Source organism: Hevea brasiliensis, chromosome 14 (assembly GCF_030052815.1).
Source record: "Hevea brasiliensis isolate MT/VB/25A 57/8 chromosome 14, ASM3005281v1, whole genome shotgun sequence".
NCBI lineage: Eukaryota > Viridiplantae > Streptophyta > Magnoliopsida > Malpighiales > Euphorbiaceae > Hevea > Hevea brasiliensis.
Genome location: NC_079506.1, coordinates 78,258,952 through 78,280,151, shown reverse-complemented (window position 1 = coordinate 78,280,151; position 21,200 = coordinate 78,258,952).

Below are 21,200 nucleotides of genomic sequence, written 5' to 3'. Positions count from 1 at the left end.
TAAAATTTCATTTAGTAACAAATTTAATGCTAAGAAATTTTCAAAGGAACTAAAATGGTGTCATATACTATAATTACCACTCACCTGGAACCTTCAAAATAATGGTTATATTAAATGAAAGAGAGACAATTCAGCTGACAGATTGAAAAGTCGAATCTCCTACATATCCAAAATATAGCAAAATTGTATCAACTAAACTAATATGACAGACCCATTAAATATATATATAATTTTATTTTGAAACCAAAGTTGATGATAATAATAATAATAATAATAATAATAATAATAATAATAATAATAATAATAATAATAGGTCAATTTAAGAAATATATAAAAATAAATTAAAGAAAGAAAAAAATTAATATAATAATAATAATAATAATAACTTTAACAACAAAATAAATAAATAAATAAATAAATATATATATATATATATATGAATTCAAGAGGTTTTTGTCCCGCGGTAATTATGATCAACCCAATTCATACCAATGGTAAAAAAAATAAAAATAAAAATAAATTTCTAGAGTAGTTGTAACGATTCAAGGAAAGAAAATAAAAATAAATTCACCCATTATTGAATAAAGAAAGGTTAATATATATATAGGAAATTGTATATATATATAGGAAATTGTATATAGGTACCAATTCAAAACAGAAAATCAAATTGTACAAATTCACCCATTCTAACTACCCACGAATATTTTATGAATTTTTAATCTAAACCCGAAACTAAATAAATAAGGAAACTTAGGGTTCATGCTTACCTATGCCAATTCGGATATTGGAAACATATCTGAGACGTCTGAAAATGGTAGGGTAGCTTATAATCTTGACCCTGTTCTGAAGTGATTCCGGTAGCTTATCTGCTCAGCTTGAAATTGTAGATCTGGGCGATGGTTGAATTGCCACGAAATGAAAGTACCTATGCAAAGCTCGCAACACCAGAGGTTAGACTAAAATATTTATATTTACATATAAAATAATTATTTGAAAATTAGGGTTGTTACAAATTCCTTATTTGAAATTTCCACTTGTCCAATTGTTTGAGGGTGGCAAGGTGTTGTCACTTTGTTTATCACTCCATATTTCCTTAATAGTGTTTTAAACTTGTTATTGTAGAAGTGACTTTCCCCGTCACTAATGCCTTTGGTGTGCCACATCTTATAAAGATGTACTTTTTGAGGAACTTGATCACTACTCTAGCATCATTGGTTGGTGAGGCTATTGCTTCTACCTATTTTGATATATACTCCATACCAATAAGGATGTACTTGTTGTCAAACGAAGATGGAAATGGACCCATAAAGTTTATACTCCAAACATCGAACAGTTCAACTTCAAGTATACCATGGAGTGGCATCTCATTCCTTCTTGAGATGTTGCCAGCCCTTTAACACTAATTGCATATCGGTACAAAGTTTCTCACATCTTTAAACAAGTTGGGCCAGTAGAATCTGCTTGTAGTATCTTAGCTGCTATCTTAGTTGTGCTGAAGTGTCCTCCATAGGGTGATGAATGGCAGTGCTATAGCACACTTTCTATTTCCTCATATGGTATACATCTTCTTATTAGCCCATCATAGCATCTCTTGAATAGTAAAGGTTCTTCCTAGGTATAGTCCCTTATGTCATGTAAAAACTTCTTCTTCTATTGGTAGGCAAAACTCTACACATAAGATAGTTAACAATGTCAGCATGCCATGAGGCTTGGGAGATTGCTAGTAGGTGTTTATCGGGAAAGGAGTCATCAATTGGCAAATCTTCAAAACAGTCTCCTATGTCTTTCTGCTTGAGTTTGGAGAGGCGGTCAACTATTATATTCTTGATCCCCTTTTTGTCTTTGATTTCAAGATCGAATTCTTGTAGAAGTAAAATCCATTGGATCAACATTGGTTTTGTTTCCTTTTTATTTAAGAGGTACCGGATAGTGGCATGGTCTGTGTATACAATAACTTTTGATTCGACTAAGTAGGACCTAAACTTGTCCATTGCAAATACTATTGCTAGGAATTCTTTCTCCATGGTTACATAGTTGACTTGTGTGTCGTCAAGTGTCTTACTAGCGTAGTAGATGGCATGAACTTTTCTGTCCTTTTTCTGTCTAAGCACCACTCTTACTGTATTGTCACTTGCATCATACACTAACTTAAATGGCAGCTCCCAATCTGGTGGTTGCATAATTAGTGTAGAAATTAGAGCCTCCTTTATCTTATTAAATGAATCAAGGCAACTTTCATCAAAGTCAAAAGGAACATCTTGATTTAGCAAGTTAGTTAATAGCTTAGCTATTTTTGAAAAATCTTTGATGAATCTTCTGTAGAAGCCCGCATGTTTCAAAAAGTTTCGCACTCCTTTGACTGATAAAGGTAGTGGCATTTTCTCAATTATTTCAATTTTGCCTTGTTCACTTCTATTCCCCTTTCTGATACAAGGTGACCAAGAACTATACATTCTCTTAGTATGAAATGGCATTTTTCTCAATTTAGGTTTAGTTTTGACTCCTCACATCTTTATAGCACTTTAGACAGGTTAGCTAAATACTCATCAAAAGTGGTTCCATAAACAGAAAAATCATCCATAAAAAATTCCATTATATTTTCAATATAATCAGAAAAAATAACCATAATGCATCTTTGAAAAGTAGTTGGGGCATTGCAAAGACCAAAGGGCATTCTCCTATATGCAAAAGTGCCATAGGCATGTAAATGTGGTCTTTTCTTAGTCTTATGGGTGAATAGAGATTTGGAAAAATCTTGAATACCCATCTAGGTAGCAGAAATAGGAATGTTTTACTAGCCTTTCCAACATTTGGTCTATAAATAAAAGAGGAAAGTGGTCTTTTCTAGTTGCACTATTTAGTTTTCTATAGTTAATGCACAAACGCTAACTAGTGACCACCCTAATGGGAATTAGATCATTGTTTTCATTTTTTATAATAGTTATCCGACCCTTTTTAGCCACTACATGTATCGAACTAACTCATTTACTATCAGAGATTGGGTGTATAATACCTGCATCTAATAGTTTCAAAATTTCCTTTTTAACTATCTTGTTCATGTTAGGGTTAAGTCTCCTTTGATGTTTAACGGTAGGCTTACTGTTTTCTTCCATAGGTATTCTGTGCATACAAATGGAAGGGCTAATCCCTTTAAGGTCTTCTATTGTATACCTTATAGTCCTGCAACATTTATAATGACAGGATATTTTGAGTTTGAGTCCAAGAATGTATACCTTAAAGTAGAAGGAAGAGGTTTTAATTTATTTTGAGTTTGAGTCCAAGAATGTATACCTTAAAGTAGAAGGAAGAGGTTTTAATTATACCTATTTTGTGTCCTCTGGTGATTTGCCTTTGGGTTATTCTTCCTTTAGCTCTTCCACTTGTAGTGCTTGAGCCAAGAGTAGAGATGGGCTAGCTTTCAAATATCATGTATAGGCTACAATTTCTTTATTATTATCTTCTGCTGTGTTGCTGTGCACTATGCATGCTTCAAGAGGATCTTCAGGATACCTCTTTTAGAATTTCTCTTCTACTAGCTTGTCTATTATGTCAACCCTCAAGCATTCATCAAGATTAGATTTTTGCTTCATTGTTGTAAATAGGTTGAATTCTACTTCCTCTTCTCCTACTTTGAGAGTTAATCGCCCATTTTTTACATCTATAATAGTTCTTGCAGTTGCCAAGAAAGACCTTCCCAATATAATATGAATCTGGACATCTTCTTCCATCTCCAGGACCAAAAAATCTATAGGAATAAAGAACTTGCCAACTTTGATGAGGATGTTGTAACACCCTCACTTTAGCTAGTCCGTGCATTCGACTGTTTCGATGATTAATGTCGGTTCGGACAGTCAAAATGTCTGGAACTATATGTAAAATAGAGTGAAGAGTCATAAATAATTCAAATAAGTGTAAGAAAAATTAAGAAGAAATTTTAGAAATGAAATACAATGAAGTTAAATGAGCCAGTGCCCCGGTGATGGGTAACCCTAATGGGAATTTGCTGTCTTCACAGGTAGAAGCCCTAAACCGGGGAGAAAATTCATGAAATAATTTTTGGGACTCCAGAGAAGAGTCATTGAGGTTTCAATGACATTAGAATACTAAGAAAATACTTAGAAAATTTTATCAATCAGTATAAACGATTTTGGCTCCTTAAGTCAAACGGAGGGCATTTTGGTTATTTCACCTTCAGAGACGATTTTTGAACAACTTGTCTATTTAAGTAAATAAATTATATGACATAAAATATAAATAAATATTGCTAAAAATTAAATTAAAAATGAGTAGAAAAGAAAAAAAAAATGAAAGAAAACTCAAATTTTGACATTATAATGATGTCATTTAACAAGCTCCCACCAATCACAATGGAATAAGCCTTCTTAAAACAATTAAAATAGATAAAATGAACAAAAAAATTCTGGTATTTCTCCTTCTTCTTCAGCCAGCCGAGAGTCCTCTTCTCCTCCTCCATTTTTGTTTTTCTTCAAGCTTAAATTCCCTTATTTCTCACCCAAAACCTCAAAGCCCCAACACTAAAAATAATTCTTGGGCCCTCCTAGAGTGTTTGGCAGCCAAGAAAGGGTTAGAAAGTGAAGGAAAATTTAAGATTAGCCAAGAGAAAATTCTGCTCACAAGGTTAGTGCTAGTCTCACTCTTTTCTTCCTTTCTAAAATTGAAATTAAGGTTGAGTATGAATAAATTACAAGGAAAAAGGTTGAAATTTATGCATGAATTTAGAAATATAAATTTTGGCCAGCCTTGGTGTGTGGTTAGTTTGATGAGTTTGATGAGTTTAATTATGTTTATGCATGATTATGATTGTATACAATTAGAATGGAGGATTGAATGGTTTGCATGAATTGGAGGAAATTATGACCAATTAGGGTTTGTGACAAATTTGGGTTTTGCTCATGTGTTGGTGAATGAAAGTCCTAATGGTCAATTAGTGACCATTTGGCTATGTTTGATGAGAAATTAAAGTGAATTATGGCTTTGGATTTGAGGTTGGGTATGCTGCCTCATAGGACCTGCAGGGCTAGATGTGAGTCCAGCAAGTTTGGGTAGTTGTAACTTGAGTTGTGTAGGTTTAATTGATGCAAGAACAATTGGACGTGAAACTAGACACATAATGGCACAACTTTGGTGAAGAAACCTTGCCCAGAAAACAAACTTAGGATGACCTAAAATTGGCCAAATACGGGTAACCAATTCTAGACCTGGTAAAAGGGACCAAATGCTTATAACTCAGTGTAGAAAGGTCCAATTGACCTGAAATTTATATCAATAGAAAGCTTAGACAATTTAGAACAACTTTTATGAAGAACACAAACTTAAATTTTGAACCTAACTAATTGAAATGTCTAGCCCAAGTTAGGACACTAAATCTGGCAGAACCAAATTCCATCCAGAATTTATGGACAAGACCAATCCGGCTAGTTATGGTATTTAGGCCATAACATGAGCTAAAAAACTCCAAAAGGAGTGATTCAAAAAGAGAATTAAAGAAGACACATGAAGGAACAACTTTCATGAAGAAAGTTTTATCAAAATTCTACTGTAACAATGACCAATGGAACAGTAAACTTAAAGCATGAAATCTGAAAATTTTGAATAACATAAAATAAGCTTTGAAATGGTATTGGCAATCAATAACAACAAATCTAGAATCCAAAATGTGGTATAATTATATATCTATAATTTGTATACATATTATGTATGAAAAAGTTAACAAATTGAGTGAATAGTAATGTGTGAATAGTAACCCCAAAAACATAAGGACTAATAAAAGAAATTAAAGAAGACATTATGATTGATAATATATAATATGATTAGTGAATTGTGATTTTTGAATTTGAATGACCCTAAAACATAGAAGAATGTTTTAAGTATAATGGTGCTTGAGAACCATTGATGAGAATTGTAATCATATGAATTATCAAATGAATGTATAAATTATGAAATTTGTCATGAAATAATGAAGTCATAAAACACAATATATTAACATTTAATGGTACTATGTGCCCATGTATTGCCTAGACACATGTGTCAGATTGGATAGATTAGCATGCCAATAGGGTATTGTTTTAACAGTACTGCGAAAGACTTTATGCCTGTATTCATGGCTTTATGCCCGCACTCATGACTTTATGCCCGCACTTATGGCTTTTATGCCCGATTATGTGTTATCATGGCTTTTTAGCCATACTGATTGCATACATGGTTGACGTTCCGCGTCCCATGGTATGACGGCCTGAGGCACTGCGGTGTCTAGTGCCAACAACCCATTATCCAGTTTAGTCAACCTATCATAGGTTGCCTGGGTAGTATAAATTATTGAAATTATTTAAGCATATTAGCAATTAAAACATTAGGAAGTCTTAAATAAAATGTGAAAAAGAGATTAGCAATAGAAACATAACAAAAATACAATTTGCAGAATCGTAGAGAGACCTCAAATACAATACTCCTAGAATAAAATATATATTGAATATTATTACTGTAAGGCTATAAACTCAGTACTTCCAAAGAAGAATGAATTAGCATATGAAATGTCATTTTAAATCAAATTGATACTTGAATATTTAGAATGTTTGATTCTTTCTTTATTTGTATACATTGTTTCTTGTTATATTATTACACCACTAAGCAGAAATGCTTAGCGCGATGGATTTATTTCCTTTGCGCAGGTACTGAAGGCAAAATCCAGTGGATATTAGACTGAGATTTTGAAGTTCAAATCTGCAGAAGTATTAGAAGGATTCAAGCTTGTCACCTCCTCAGCAATGCATGTAGATAGAGCCCATATAAGTCATTTTATGTATTTTATATATTATAAATATTTTGTATGTTGTAATGTAAACTAAGAATTATAAACTAAGAATTTGTAAGTAATATTTATGTGATGTAAATTAATAAATTGATTAGTTCATATGTAATTAATTTGTATATCATGTAAATTTTAAATTTATTCAATTAGTTTGCAAATTATGTAAATTAATGGAAATATGAGAATTTTGATATGTGAATAGAGTATGAAGGAAAGTGAATGGAAATGAATATGAGAATTGAAATGCATGGATGATATTGAAATGTGAGATGATTATGAGATTTTATTTTGAAAATATTGTTGAATTTCAAACAGGTGAATAGTGAAATATGCCAAATGGTAGTAGAAACAGGGAAAACTCCGCTGGTTTCTCCATAAAAAGATAATTGATATTAAAATACAATGAGAACAAAATTTTTAAAGGAATAAAGTAAGATAAAATAGGGTGCTCTGACACTGAGTGTGACATGTCTTGCTTGACTACACTACAGTCGTGTAAGAGGTGTCACAGATGTTCTCTAAGATGCCAATTGGATATTTGATAGACCTGTCTTCCAATTATAGTGAGATGGTAATTGGTCTGAGTTCTCCAACGTTCAGCTTTTGGCATATTGACATAAACATCAGACTTACACTAGCACTAAGATCGCAAAGGGCCTTATCTATGTTCATATTACCAATAAGACAAGGTATAGAAAAGCTTTCAGGATCCTTGAGTTTTGGAGGCAGCTTGTTTTGTAGGATAGCACTGCACTCCTCTATCAAAGCAACAGTCTCACAATCTTTAAGCTTTCTTTTCTTGGAAAGAATTTTCTTTAAAAGTTTTATATAGGATGGCATTTGAGATAGTGCTTCGATGAAAGGAATATTTATGTAGAGTTTCTATAAAACTTTCAAAAACTTTCTAAACTACTTATCCAACTTAGCTTTCTAAGACCTTTGAGGAAAAGGTAGAAGGGGCTGGTATAGTTCAAGCAGTTTCTTTTTCTTTCTTTCCTCCTCTTCCTTATCTTCTTCAGTTTCCTTCTCTTCCTCTTATGTTTGGTTATCAAAACTTCCAAAAGTTTCCCCTTTTTTCTTTTATTTTTCTTCTAGTGTTTGATCTTGTAAGACTCTACCACTCCTCAAAGCAACTAACTTGTAATATTCTTTTGAGTTCATCTCTAGTTGACTTAAAGAACTAGCTTAAAGAATTAGCTTACTGGGCAATCTGATTTTCAAGCATCTTATTATGAGTATTCAATTGGTCTATTCTAGAAGCTAATTATTTTATCATCTCATTTTGTTTTTGTTATACAGTTAAGAAGCTTTCCATTAGGGATCCCATGGTCAACTTAGATTCTGGCTATTGAGGTTGAGGAGATGGTGGTGGCTATACCAAATTCTGTCTTCTGTTCTGAAAACCGGGTGGTGGTGGTGGTGGTCTATATCCTTACTGTTTATTTATGGATTGGTTCTGCTAATTCTGTAAATTGGACCATGAGAAGTTGGGATGATTCCTCTATCCAGGGTTATAGGTGTTTGAATATGGATTATTAATCTACCTCTGATTGAAGTTTCCTCCATTGTTCACATAGTTCATCTGTTTCATGGAAGGTTCACCATAATTACTGCATTTTGAAATTGTGTGGCCTCCTCCATAATTATCGCATTGTTGGTTGCTTGACCCTACCACATTGGCTTATATTTTGTCAAGTCTCTTTATGACTTGGTCAAATTGGGCATTAATCACGTTAAGGGCATCCAATTCTAGGATCCTTGCCATCCTTCTTACATCTCCTCTCTCGTTTGACCACTCAAATTTGTGATATGCAACCCTTTCTAGCAGTTCCAAAGCTTCAATTACTATTTTCTCTACGAGGTCTCCTCTTACTGCTGAATCAACTGTACCCCTTGTAGATGGTAGCAGTCCATTATAGAAGTTTTGAACTAGGAGCCAGTTTTTGATTCCATGGTGTGGACACTCTTTTTGTAGGTCTTTGTATCTTTCCTATGCATCATAGAGTGATTCTCCTTCTCTTAGCCTAAAAGCATTCAGTTCTACTCTCAGTTTTGCAGTCTTTGTAGGTGAGAAGTGCCTTGCTAAGAAGCTTGTGTGAGATCCTCCCAGGTGGTGAACGTTCTAGCTAGTTGAGAAAGCAGTCACTTTCTTGCCTTATCTGTCACACCCTACTCCTCCGTAAGGCATAACATGATCCCGTAGTACACCTAATGAATTACCGTATTTCGCCCACCGGTAAGCCATCAAATATACTACAAGGGATTTTAAAACAATTTCCATTCATTTTTAAGTTGGTGGGTAATTTTTATTAAGTATTAAAACCTTTAATTGACACTAAGTCATAAATCAAATTCTCAATTAAAATCTGGTGTTACAAAAATTTTTCCAAATTTCGGCAGAGTGCCAGCTGTTTTTTGAGTAAACAATTCTTCAAACCTGAAAGGAAAAATACTTTTAATATGTTTTCTCAACTACAACTCCAATACAAATCATTTTCATATCCCAATTTAATGCAATTAACTCAATTCAATTTTCAAGCCATACATGGGTTTCAAAACTCAAGAGGATATTTGAGTATCATACTTATTAGGATAATAAAATTAATATTACAAAAATATACAAGTAAAGAAATTCTCAAATTAAGATTACAATAATTTGATTTCATTACATACTAAAATTATATTACAAGAGTTTTTGTACACCTGCTCAAACAATTTACACACATATAATTACATGCATACATCAAAATCTAATGTACAAGGGTATACCTCTAATATACCCGAAGCTAATCCCAATGAGTCTTCAAGGCGCAGCTACCGGAAATCTCACTCGACTGCTCTATCTTTACTTTCACCTGCGACAGCATATAAAGCAATCGCTGAGTGGTGAACTCAGTGGTGCACAACCATAATTTAAAATATAGTATACAATACCTTGCCAAAATTTTAGCAAAGAATTTGAAAATCTTGAAATTCAATCAAAATTTCAAAAATCAAAATATTCGTTGCCAATAAAATAAATCATTGGTTAAAATGACTCTGCTCAAGAATTTCAATTTATCAAATCATAACTGAATATTTAAAGTAATTTCAGTAATTTATGGAAACAAATCTTAATTTCAATAAAATCAATTATGCATAAATCCCATTTGAAATCACAATTCTTACTATTTAAAACATATTCTTTATCTCACTAACTATGTAAGACTAATCCGTAAGGGCCATCTTCGGGGCGATTCTAACTTCCTATGATCGGGGAGATCGAATCGGGATTCTAACTCCCTATGGTCGAGGAGGTCGAATCATCGTGCACAGTACACACCACAATAATGAAACTTCCGAAAGAGCTAATGATAAACTTAGATCTAACCTCTAATAAGAGGAAAATCTAAGCCTGTGCACGTGCCATGGTAATCAAAACAAAGCTAACTCCATTGTCTCCTCAACAAATGAGAGAGACGGGTAATAACCTAGTCAAGTATCTATAGTGAGATATAAAACAATATTATGAATCTCTTTGTCCTTTTTGTGAGCATAAATCATAACACAATTCAATTCAATGTCAAATCCAATATCCAATAATTTTTATGCTCATCACAATTCAAAACATATTTTATCACAATTTTTTCAAAACTAATTTATTCAATCCACAACAATGCTCAATAATTGTTGAAATATTATTTTTCAAAACTAAACTCACGCATACTATAACAATTTTAATAATCATTGAAATAAATCCAATACTTGATAAACATAATACATAAGGAAAATAATGTCAATTAATCATATGAAATATTCAGAATAAAATCAATTAAAAACTAGTTTTGCATAAACCTCTTTGTTGACTAATTTACTCCACCTTTCATTTCTCCTTCGAAGATCCCTTTTTAACTGAAACACATAAATTTAAAGTGCTTCAGTATCCATTTATAATACTTAAATTCTAATAATTTCTTTACAGACTTATCCTACCTATTACGGTTTATAATTTCGGGTCTTTCACATTTTTGTGTATAGTGGCACTATTTATGGCACTATTCAAGTCAAAATGTTGACTTTTCCATATTTAATATGTTTATTAATTCTAATTGTACCCATATACCACATTTTGGGTGTCAATTTTTTTGGCATTGATTTCCAATTAAATTTCTAATTTCCCTAAGTGCAAATCTAAAATTTCAGTTTTAGTTCACTATTTTTTACTGTTCCATTGGTCTGGTTACTGTGAAAATTGGGCTAAGTGTCCTTCATCAAAGTTGTTCCTTGTTGTCTTAGCTTTAATTCTCTTTTTGAATCACTTCATTTGAAGTTTTGTAGCTCAAGTTATGGTTATTTTCCTAAGGCTGGCCGGATTGGTTACAACCTAGAATTCTGGGCACAATTCTGGTTCTGGTAGTTTTACTGTGCCGAATGCAGCTCACTTTTCGGATGAGTTATGGTCAGAATTTGGGTTTTTATTCTCTATAAAAGTTGTAGTTCTATGTCTCAGCTTTCCATCAGTATAAAATTCAAGTCATTTGGACCTTTCTACACCAAGTTATGGCCAAATGAACAAATACTATTTATATGGTCAGTTTTGTACGGTGGCAGTGCATATTACCCAGATTTGACCTAATTGTTCACTAACTTAGAGTCACTTTCAGGGCAGAGTTCCTGCACAAAAATTGTGGCATTATATGTTTAATTTCATCTCCAATTGGCCTCACACTAATTGGAGTAGCAGAATTACAGTTTTGGTCCCTGAAAGGGACCTAGGTAAAACTGCCCAATGTAGGACAGCATCACATTCCATTTCCAATCCAATTCCAAACATTCAAACACATGACAATTGACTCCAATTAACCATTTTAAACCTCACTTAGGTCAAAGTATATCAATTTATTAAATTCTCAAATTTTCTCCCCAAAACCCTAAGGGTCCAAAACCCTAAGGGTCGAGAACCCTAATTTTCTAATTTGTTTAATTCATTCAAATTAAAGTTTACAATTTATTTCTACCTACTTCATCAAGCCAAATTACATGCTTAATTCACATAAAAATCATCAAAACCCTAAGGGACTAGGGCTAGCTGAAATTCATGGGGTCCCTTTCTCGCATAATTCTTTCAATTATTCATCAATTTTCAACTTAATTCAAGTACTTAAGCATGAAAATGGAGAAAGAATTGAAAGAATAACACTAACCTTTATATAGCTTTCCAATCTCCAAATTTCCTCAACTTTCCCTTCAATTTACTTCTCCAAGCTTCTTTTCAAGTCTCAAATATAAGGTTTAATCTAAGAAACTAGAGAAATTATGGTAAAATTTAAGGTTAGGGAAGCTCCAAAGTGAGCTTTAATGGAGGAATTTTAATGATAGAATATTTGAGAAAGGGTGGACGGCAAGAATGAAGGGAAGAAGACCAATTTTTACTTTTAAATTTTTGGTTTTTATCTTTTATTTGACTTGGTCAAAAATCTAATTAATTGGAAATTATTTTTCACATCATGCTTATGTCACTTTGGTAATGTCATTAATCCTTATTTTCTTTTCTTTTCTTTTTTCCTTTCTTTCTTGTCACTTCTTTAATTTAATTCTATATTTCAAAATTTTCATTTCTCAAATTTTATTAGATAGTTAGGTCATGAGTCACCTCTAGGGGTGAATTGACTAATTTGCCCCTTGTCGGTCTGATCAGGTTTGCAAATAATACTGTATTTCTTCCAAAACCCTGACCTAATTATTTAATCTGGTTCTCAACACTTTTCTGTGATTTTCACATTTTCCCTAGCTTCACAATTTTTCTTAGGCTTACAGTGTCACAATGCCCCGTACGAATTCAGAGTTTTGACTGATCTCGTAGTCACTTCCTGGAGCGGTCACCCATCTCTGTGACCCCCGGCTCATTTAACATTTCAAGTTCTATTTTTCTGATCTATATTTAACCTCTGGTAATCACTATTAATTTTTATTCAGGGTTTTTCTAGGTGACTTAAATATGATTCTAATCCTCTTAATTGTCCGGACCGACGCCGGTAACCAGAATAGTGAAATGCACAAGACTATGCTTGTAGGGGTGTTACAATTCTCCCCCCTTTAAAAGAAATTTCGACCTCAAAATTTTGCCCATTGTTAGTCCTTAATCATCCATATGTGTCTTTTTCTCATGTCTCTCTAACATTTCCATGTAGCCTTATAATCTGAATGATGGTCCGTAGCACTTTAACCAATAATATTTACTCATCAATTGCTTACCTAGAATGCCAAGTTTCTTATGAGCTTCTTGCCATAAGTTAAGTTTGAATTCATTTCAATTTTAGAGGTAAGCAAATCTGTGTGCTAACGGATCCACTCTTTCTCAAACCTCATATAATCCTATGAAGTGAGAACTCAGTTTTTCTCCTTTCTAAATAATCTTGTAATCTTCTTTCCTTTAAGTCTATGTAAGACTTCTAACAATCTAATACAATGTTTAAATTGTTTGTATAACACTAATCCTCTCTTACTATTGTCCTATTTAATATTTCGATTCATGTTTCCTTATTGAACAACCATTATAGTCGTATTAGAATTACTTAGCTAATCATTGGTCATAGATTCATAAATGTTATCTTGATAACTTTATTTCGAATCTAGGCCTATGTACCATTTTACACCATCTTGTTTGCATTTATTTAACTTATTTCTTACTTAATAAGAAAGTTTGGAATATCGTTACGCGTCTTAAGCAGGTTGTTTGCTCTAGTGGCAATCCTCAACTAATGTTTCTACCTTTGTTATAACTTAAATGGGTATTATCCCCGTACTAGCTACTTTAATTTGAAATAGGGATAATAGAGGTTGACCCTTATCCTATACTTTTGAGCTCCATCGCTAGGCTCTTAACACTGTCCCAAGTTAACTCTTTATACTACAATAATTATTTTATTCATCTGTCTTAGTTTGTTCCTTGACTCAACTGTTGAGTCAAAATTTAGCACCTCTTATCATCCCTAAAAAAAGTCCACTATACTTCAATATTATTTTGATTTGGTCCTCTGACCATTTTAGTCAACGTTCTTACTAATATTCATAATATTTCTTTGTTACATTTGAACCAACTATTCGAATTTTCACTTCTACAACTCTTTTATCTATTAATATTCTATAACTTATTTTGCACTAATGTGCATTCATTACTTCCTTTTGTATTGAACTATAACCTTTCGATATTCTAACTTTAGAGTTTTAAATCCCGGGTTAGGATTTTCAAACTCTCTTCCAATAATAAAATTCTTTCCCGACAGAATTCTACCAAAACAGATGCCGTTTGCAATAATTCTCATCTTAGTGCACTATCGGGTAGTACGTAGCTCTACATAATAATCTCAAGTTAGTACTATAATCTACAGCTTATAGTACAAACATTAAGAACATTGCATAGTTACTATGATACATTCCAATAGATCAAACTTTCCTACATTTTATTCTTTTCGAATTCACTAATATCCAAAACTTATTCTGATTACCATATCCATTGACAATTGCTAGCAGTAACATCTTTGCCCTCATCTAGAGCAATTCTATTACTGTAACTTACTTTTAGGTCCTTTTGCTTTATATTAAATAGGCTAACTAATTAGCTTTATAAATTCTTGCGTGCTAGCAAATACTTTTCACTGACAAACTCTTCCAAAACTAATTTCAATTACACTTATTATCGTAATCCTTATCTCAAAGGACTAATCACTGATGCATTAAAATTTATTCCCATGTAAAGGAATAGGAATAGAACATATAATTCTAACACTAACATAAAAATAAGTAGTGCTGGGATCAAATAATAACTAATTGTTTCCTCTAAAAATTAAAAACTTACCAGCAGCTACATCCGAAGTTTCTTTTCTTTCTCCCTGGCGCAGAGTGGACGCTCTGACTGGTGCGCTACTATATTCGGGTTGATTTACTGTGTTATGGTTTTGAGGAGTACCAACTCTATTTCTATCTTGGCCCTAACAAACTGTCTGTGAACTTCGGAGAGCAGGTTGATGTGCTCTAGTACAATCTCTCACAAAATGTCCAAGCTTTCCACAATTGTAGCAAGCTCCAATAGCTTTACAACAAATACCCCCATGTAGTTTGCCACAAGAGTTGCAGATACGAGGAGGGTATGAACTTCTAGTTGTTCGACGACTAGACCTTGGTGGCTTCTGTTCTAATGATCCGCCTTTGTTATATCCCTGGGCTCAGGGTTTCTCAAAATTTTTTCTCTTCCCCAAATTTCTACTTGAACTCTAACCCATAGGTTTCTCCCTCTTCTTTATTTCACACTGCCCTTGTAAGGGTTGGGTTTGTACTTGAGCTTGAGCTGACAGAGTATTCACCATTTGTTGGAAGAAATGGGCCATTTGTACAGTAATTTGTACTGGTGGAACTAGTACAGTCGGGCCTTCAACACTCAAAGAAGCTGAGGCCTCCCCTTATGCCTCAACTGTAACTGGTTGTTTTACTGGTTTATCTCCCTCTTTCATTTCTATTTACAAAATCTTCTTTTCCTGGGACAACCTACATAAGGAGGTTTTTTTGCATTAGTTCATTTTTATGATGTAAATGTACTATATGTATCAAACATTTGAGCAGTTATATTTATCGATAAAATATTTCAAATTCATAGTTTCAAATTTACTTTAAAACTATTGCTCTGATACCACTAAACATGTCACACCCTACTCCTCCATAAGGCATAACATGATCCCGTAGTACACCTAATGAATTACCGTACTTCACCTACCGGTAACCCATCAAATATACTACAAGGGATTTTAAAATAATTTCCGTTCATTTTTAAGTTGGTGGGTAATTTTTATCAAGTATTAAAAACCTTTAATCGACACTAAGTCACAAATCAAATTCTCGATTAAAATCTAGTGTTACAAAAAATTTTTCAAATTTTGACAGAGTGCCGACTGTATTTTGAGTAAACAATTTTTCAAACCTGAAAGGAAAAACACTTCCAATATGTTTTCTCAACCTCAATTCCAATACAAATCATTTTCAAATCCCAATTTAACGCAATCAACTCAATTCAATTTTCAAGCCATACATGGGTTTTAAAACTCAAGAGGAAATTTGAATATCATACTCATTAGGATAATAAAATTAAAATTACAAAAATATACAAGTAAAGAAATTCTCAAATTAAGATTACAATAATTTGATTTCATTACATACCAAAATAATATTATAAGAGTTTTTGTACAACTGCTCAAACAATTTACATACATATAATTACATGCATACATCAAAATCTAATGTACAAGGGTATACCTCTAATAAACCCGAAGCTGATCCCAATGAGTCTTCAAGGCGCAGCTACAGGAAATCTCACTCGGCTGCTCTATCTTTACTTTCACCTGCGACAGCATACAAAGCTATTGCTAAGTGGTGAACTCAGTGGTGCACAACTATAATTTAAAATATAGTATACAATACCTTGCCAAAATTTTAACAAAGAATTTGGAAATCTTGAAATTCAATCAAAATTTCAAAAATCAAAATATTCATTGCCAATAAAATAAATCATTTGTTAAAATGACTTTGCTCAATAATTTCAATTTATCAAATCATAACTGAATATTTAAAGTAATTCCAGTAATTTATGGAAATAAATCTTAATTTCAATAAAATCAATTATGCATAAATCCCATTTGAAATCACAATTCTTACTATTTAAAACCCATTCTTTATCTCACTAACTATGCAAGACTAATCCGTAAGGGCCATCTTCGGGGCGATTCTAACTCCCTATGGTCGGGGAGATCGAATCAAGATTCTAACTCCCTATGGTCGGGGAGGTCGAATCATCGTGCACAGTACACACCACAATAATGAAACTTCCGAAAGGGCCAATGAAAAACTTAGATCTAACCTCTAATAAGAGGAAAATCTAAGCCTGTGCACATACCATGGTAATCAAAACAAAACTAACTCCATTGTCTCATCAACAAATGAGAGAGACGGGTAATAACCTAGTCAAGCATCTATAGTGAGATATAAAATAATATCATGAATCTCTTTGTCCTTTTTGCGAGCATAAATCACAACACAATTCAATTCAATATCAAATCCAATATCCAATAATTTTTATCCTCATCACAATTCAAAACATATTTTATCACAATTTTTCCAAAACTAATTTATTCATTCCACAACAATGCTCAATAATTATTAAAATATCATTTCTCAAAACTAAACTCATGCATACTATAATAATTTCAATAATTATTGAAATAAATCCGATACTTGATAAACATAATACATAAAAAAATAACATTAATTAATCATATGAATATTCAGAATAAAATCAATTAAAAACTAGTTGTGCATAAATCTCTTTGTTGACTAATTTACTCCATCTTTCGTTTCTCCTTCGAAGATTCCTTTCTAATTGAAATACATAAACTTAAAGTGCTTCAGTATCCATTTTTAATACTTAAATTCCAGCAATTTCTTTGCAGACTTATCCTACTTATTACAGTTTATAATTTCAGGTCTTTCACATTTTTGTATATAGTGGCACTATTCATGACATTATTCAAGTCAAAATATTGACTTTTTCATATTTAATAGGTTTATTAATTCTAATTGCACTCATATACCACATTTTGGGTGTTAGTTTTGTTGGCATTGATTGCCAATTAAATTTCTAATTTCCCTAGGTGCAAATCCAAAATTTCAGTTTTGGTTCACTATTTTTTACTGCTCCATTGGTCTGGTTACTGTAGAAATTAGGCTAAGTGTCCCTCATCAAAGTTGTTCTTTATTGTCTTAGCTTTAATTCCCTTTTTGAATCACTCCATTTAGAGTTTTGTAGCTCAAGTTATGGTCATTTTCCTAAGGCTGGCCGGATTGGTTACAACCCAAAATTCTGGGCACAATTCTAGTTCTGGCAGTTTTAGTATGCCAATTGCAGCTCACTTTTCAGATGAGTTATGGTCAGAATTTGGGTTTGTGTTCTTCATAAAAGTTGTAGTTCTATGTCTCAGCTTTTCATCAGTATAAAATTCAGGTCATTTGGACCTTTCTACACCAAGTTATGGCCAAATGAACAAGTACTATTTATATGGTCAGTTTTGTACGGTGGCAGTGCATATTACCTGGATTTGACCTAATTGTTCACTAACTTAGAGTCACTTTCAGGGCAGAGTTCCTGCATAAATATTGTGGCATTATATGTTTAATTTCATCTCCAATTGGCCTCACACTAATTGGAGTAGTAGAATTACAGTTTTGGTCCCTGAAAGGGACCTAGGTCAAACTGCCCAATGTAGGACAGCATCACATTCCATTTCCAATCCAATTCCAAACATTCAAACATATGCTAATTGACTCCAATTAACCATTTTAAACCTTACTTAGGTCAAAGTACATCAATTTACTAAATTCTTAAATTTCCTCCCCAAAACCCTAAGGGTCAAGAACCCTAATTTTCTCATTTGTTTAATTCATTCAAATTAAAGCTTATAATTTATTTCTACCTACTTCATCAAGCCTAATTACATGTTTAATTCACATAAACATCATCAAAACCCAAAGGGACTAAGGCTGGCCAAAATTCATGGGGTCCCTTTCTTGCGTAATTCTTTCAATTATTCATCAATTTTCAATTTAATTCAAGTACTTAAGCATGAAAATGGAGAAAGAATTGAAAGAATAACACTAACCTTTATATAGCTTTTTAATCTCCAAGTTTCCTCAACTTTCCCTTCAATTGACATCTCCAAGCTTCTTTTCAAGTCTCAAATATAAGGTTTAATATAAGAAACTAGAGAAATTATGGTGAAATTTAGGGTTTGGGAAGCTCCAAAGTGAGCTTTAATGGAGGAATTTTAGTGAGAGAATATTTGAGAGAGGCTGGATGGCAAGAATGAAGGGAAGAAGACCAATTTTTACTTTTAAATTTTTTATTTTTATCTTTTATTTGAGTTGGTCAAAAATCTAATTAATTGGAAATTATTTTTCACATCATGCTTATGTCACTTTGGTGATGTCATTAATCCTTATTTTCTTTTATTTTCTTTTTCCTTTCTTTTTTCTCACTTCTTTAATTTAATTCTATATTTCAAAATTTTCATTTCTCAAATTTTATTAGACAGTTAGGTCATGAGTCACCTCTAGGGGTGAATTGACCAATTTGCCCCTTATCGGTCTGATCTGGTTTGCAAATAATATTGTATTCTTCCGGAACCCAGACCTAATTATTTGATCTGGTTCTCAACCTTTTTCTATGATTTTCACATTTCTCCTAGCTTCGTAATTTTTCTTAGGCCTACGGTCTCATAATGCCCCGTACAAATTCAGAGTTTTAACCGATCTCGCAGTCACTTCCCGGTGCTATCACCCATCCCTGTAACCCCCGGCTCATTTAACCTTTCATATTCTATTTTTCTGATCTATATTTAACCTTCTGGTAATCACTATTAATTTTTGTTCAGGGCTTTTCTAGGCGACTTAAATATGATTCTAATCCTCTTAATTGTCCGGACTGACACCGATCACAGGAACAGTGAAATGCATAAGACTATGCATGTAGGGGTGTTACATTATCTCAGAGGGAGAATGGGAATGCTCTAAGTCTAATAGCTTAATCAGAGAGCCCATTTATCTTAAAGGTGTCACACAAAGCAAGAAAGCACTGTAGATGATAATGTGGATCTTCTACAGGTGAGTCTCTAAATTGAGTTTGCTGAATCATCTGGAGCCATGCCGATTTAAGTTCCATGCATTCAATCACTCTCCTAAACACACCAATTGGCCAATTTAAGCATCATTATGTCAATTGATCAAAATTCCCAATTGCTACCAAAACCCTAATTCATCAAGAACCCTAGTTTCCAATTTATCACAATTCATGCAATTTCAATGCCCTAAACATACATATAACTTCACCAGCATTAGAGTTCATATTCAATTAGGCCAAAGCACACCAAACCCTAACCCCTCATGGCTGACTGAATTTCAATCTTTAAGAGTCAAGCATAATTTCTTCCATTTATCAACTTAATTCTCACAGTTACACTCAATTCCAAAGATAAAAAAAGAAAAAAAAACTTAGAGTAATTTCTAATTTTTTTTTTATTTATGGGATAATTACTTACATAAGAGACAAATGAAAAAAAAAAATTAAAACCTCATCTTTTTCAACTCTCTTACTGTCTACCTCTCTCTCTTCCTCTCACTCTCACTTTCACCATTAAAGCTCATTTTGAGCTTGAATAACCATTAAATTTAGCCATAAATTTCCTAGTCCCCTTAATTAAAACTTGGTTTTGAGTCTTGAAAAGAAGATTGGGAGCAAGAAGAGTGGAAAATATTGAAGGAAAGAAGAGATTGAAGAATTATCAAATTGATTGGCTTGGTAATACTGGATTGGAATCCTTGGATAGTTGGGGCTCCATAATCCCTCAAGGGCCTTGGCCTGTTATTGTTGTTAGCCATGATTGGAGTCTCAAAAACTGCAAGTTCTGGTTCTTGATGTCTCCTTCCTCACTTGATGGCTCTTAGAGTCTTATCTATTTTAGGATCCAATTCAAGCAGTTATTCTTCGGGCTTGGTTCTGGTCATAAACTGAAAAGAAAACATGAAAAAGAAACAAAATGTAAAATCAAATTAAATAGTTTAAAATAATAAAAATAAATATCAACATCAGCTAAATTATCTATCGCTTAATATTACTAAAATTTCCTAGTAATGGTGCCAAAAACTTGTTTGCTGGTTTAGAACCCCACAAATGCATGGATCGCGAATAAGTAATACAGTAGTGAGTAGAGTATCATTCCCACGAGAAATTTATAGGCATAAGTACTAAGCTAGACAGTAATTTTAACTGTTTAAACTACTAAAGTTATGGAGAGAATAAATCTAAACTACTGCTGAGAATATTGGGAAACTAGAGAGAATAAAGCTGAGATTTTAATCTAAAAGAATCTATGAGGGAAACAATTTCAGAATTAAGATTTCACACTCTAACCCTATTATGGATTTAACCTTGCTTATTCAATGGATTGAGAATTGTTACTTTGATGGAAATTAATCCTAAGTATCCTAGGTCCTGAACTCTACTTTCATGGTGATCAATTTTAATTAAAATCCTTTAAGATCTTTGATTAATTGTGAAATTCCACGAAGAATGTCAGCCTATCTCTAGGTCAGATTTCCTAGGTTTAAAATCCTGATTTTTAATATTAATCTTCACCTTTCAGTTCTTCAACTAGTATCTTATATCATGACTAAGTGTGTACTGATACATAACATACATTAAAAGCCCAGAATATTGAATCAAAGCACAAGGCTCAATTCCATTAAATAAACTTAATATATATCCATGACAGAAATTAAAAGTGCTACTCTTCTA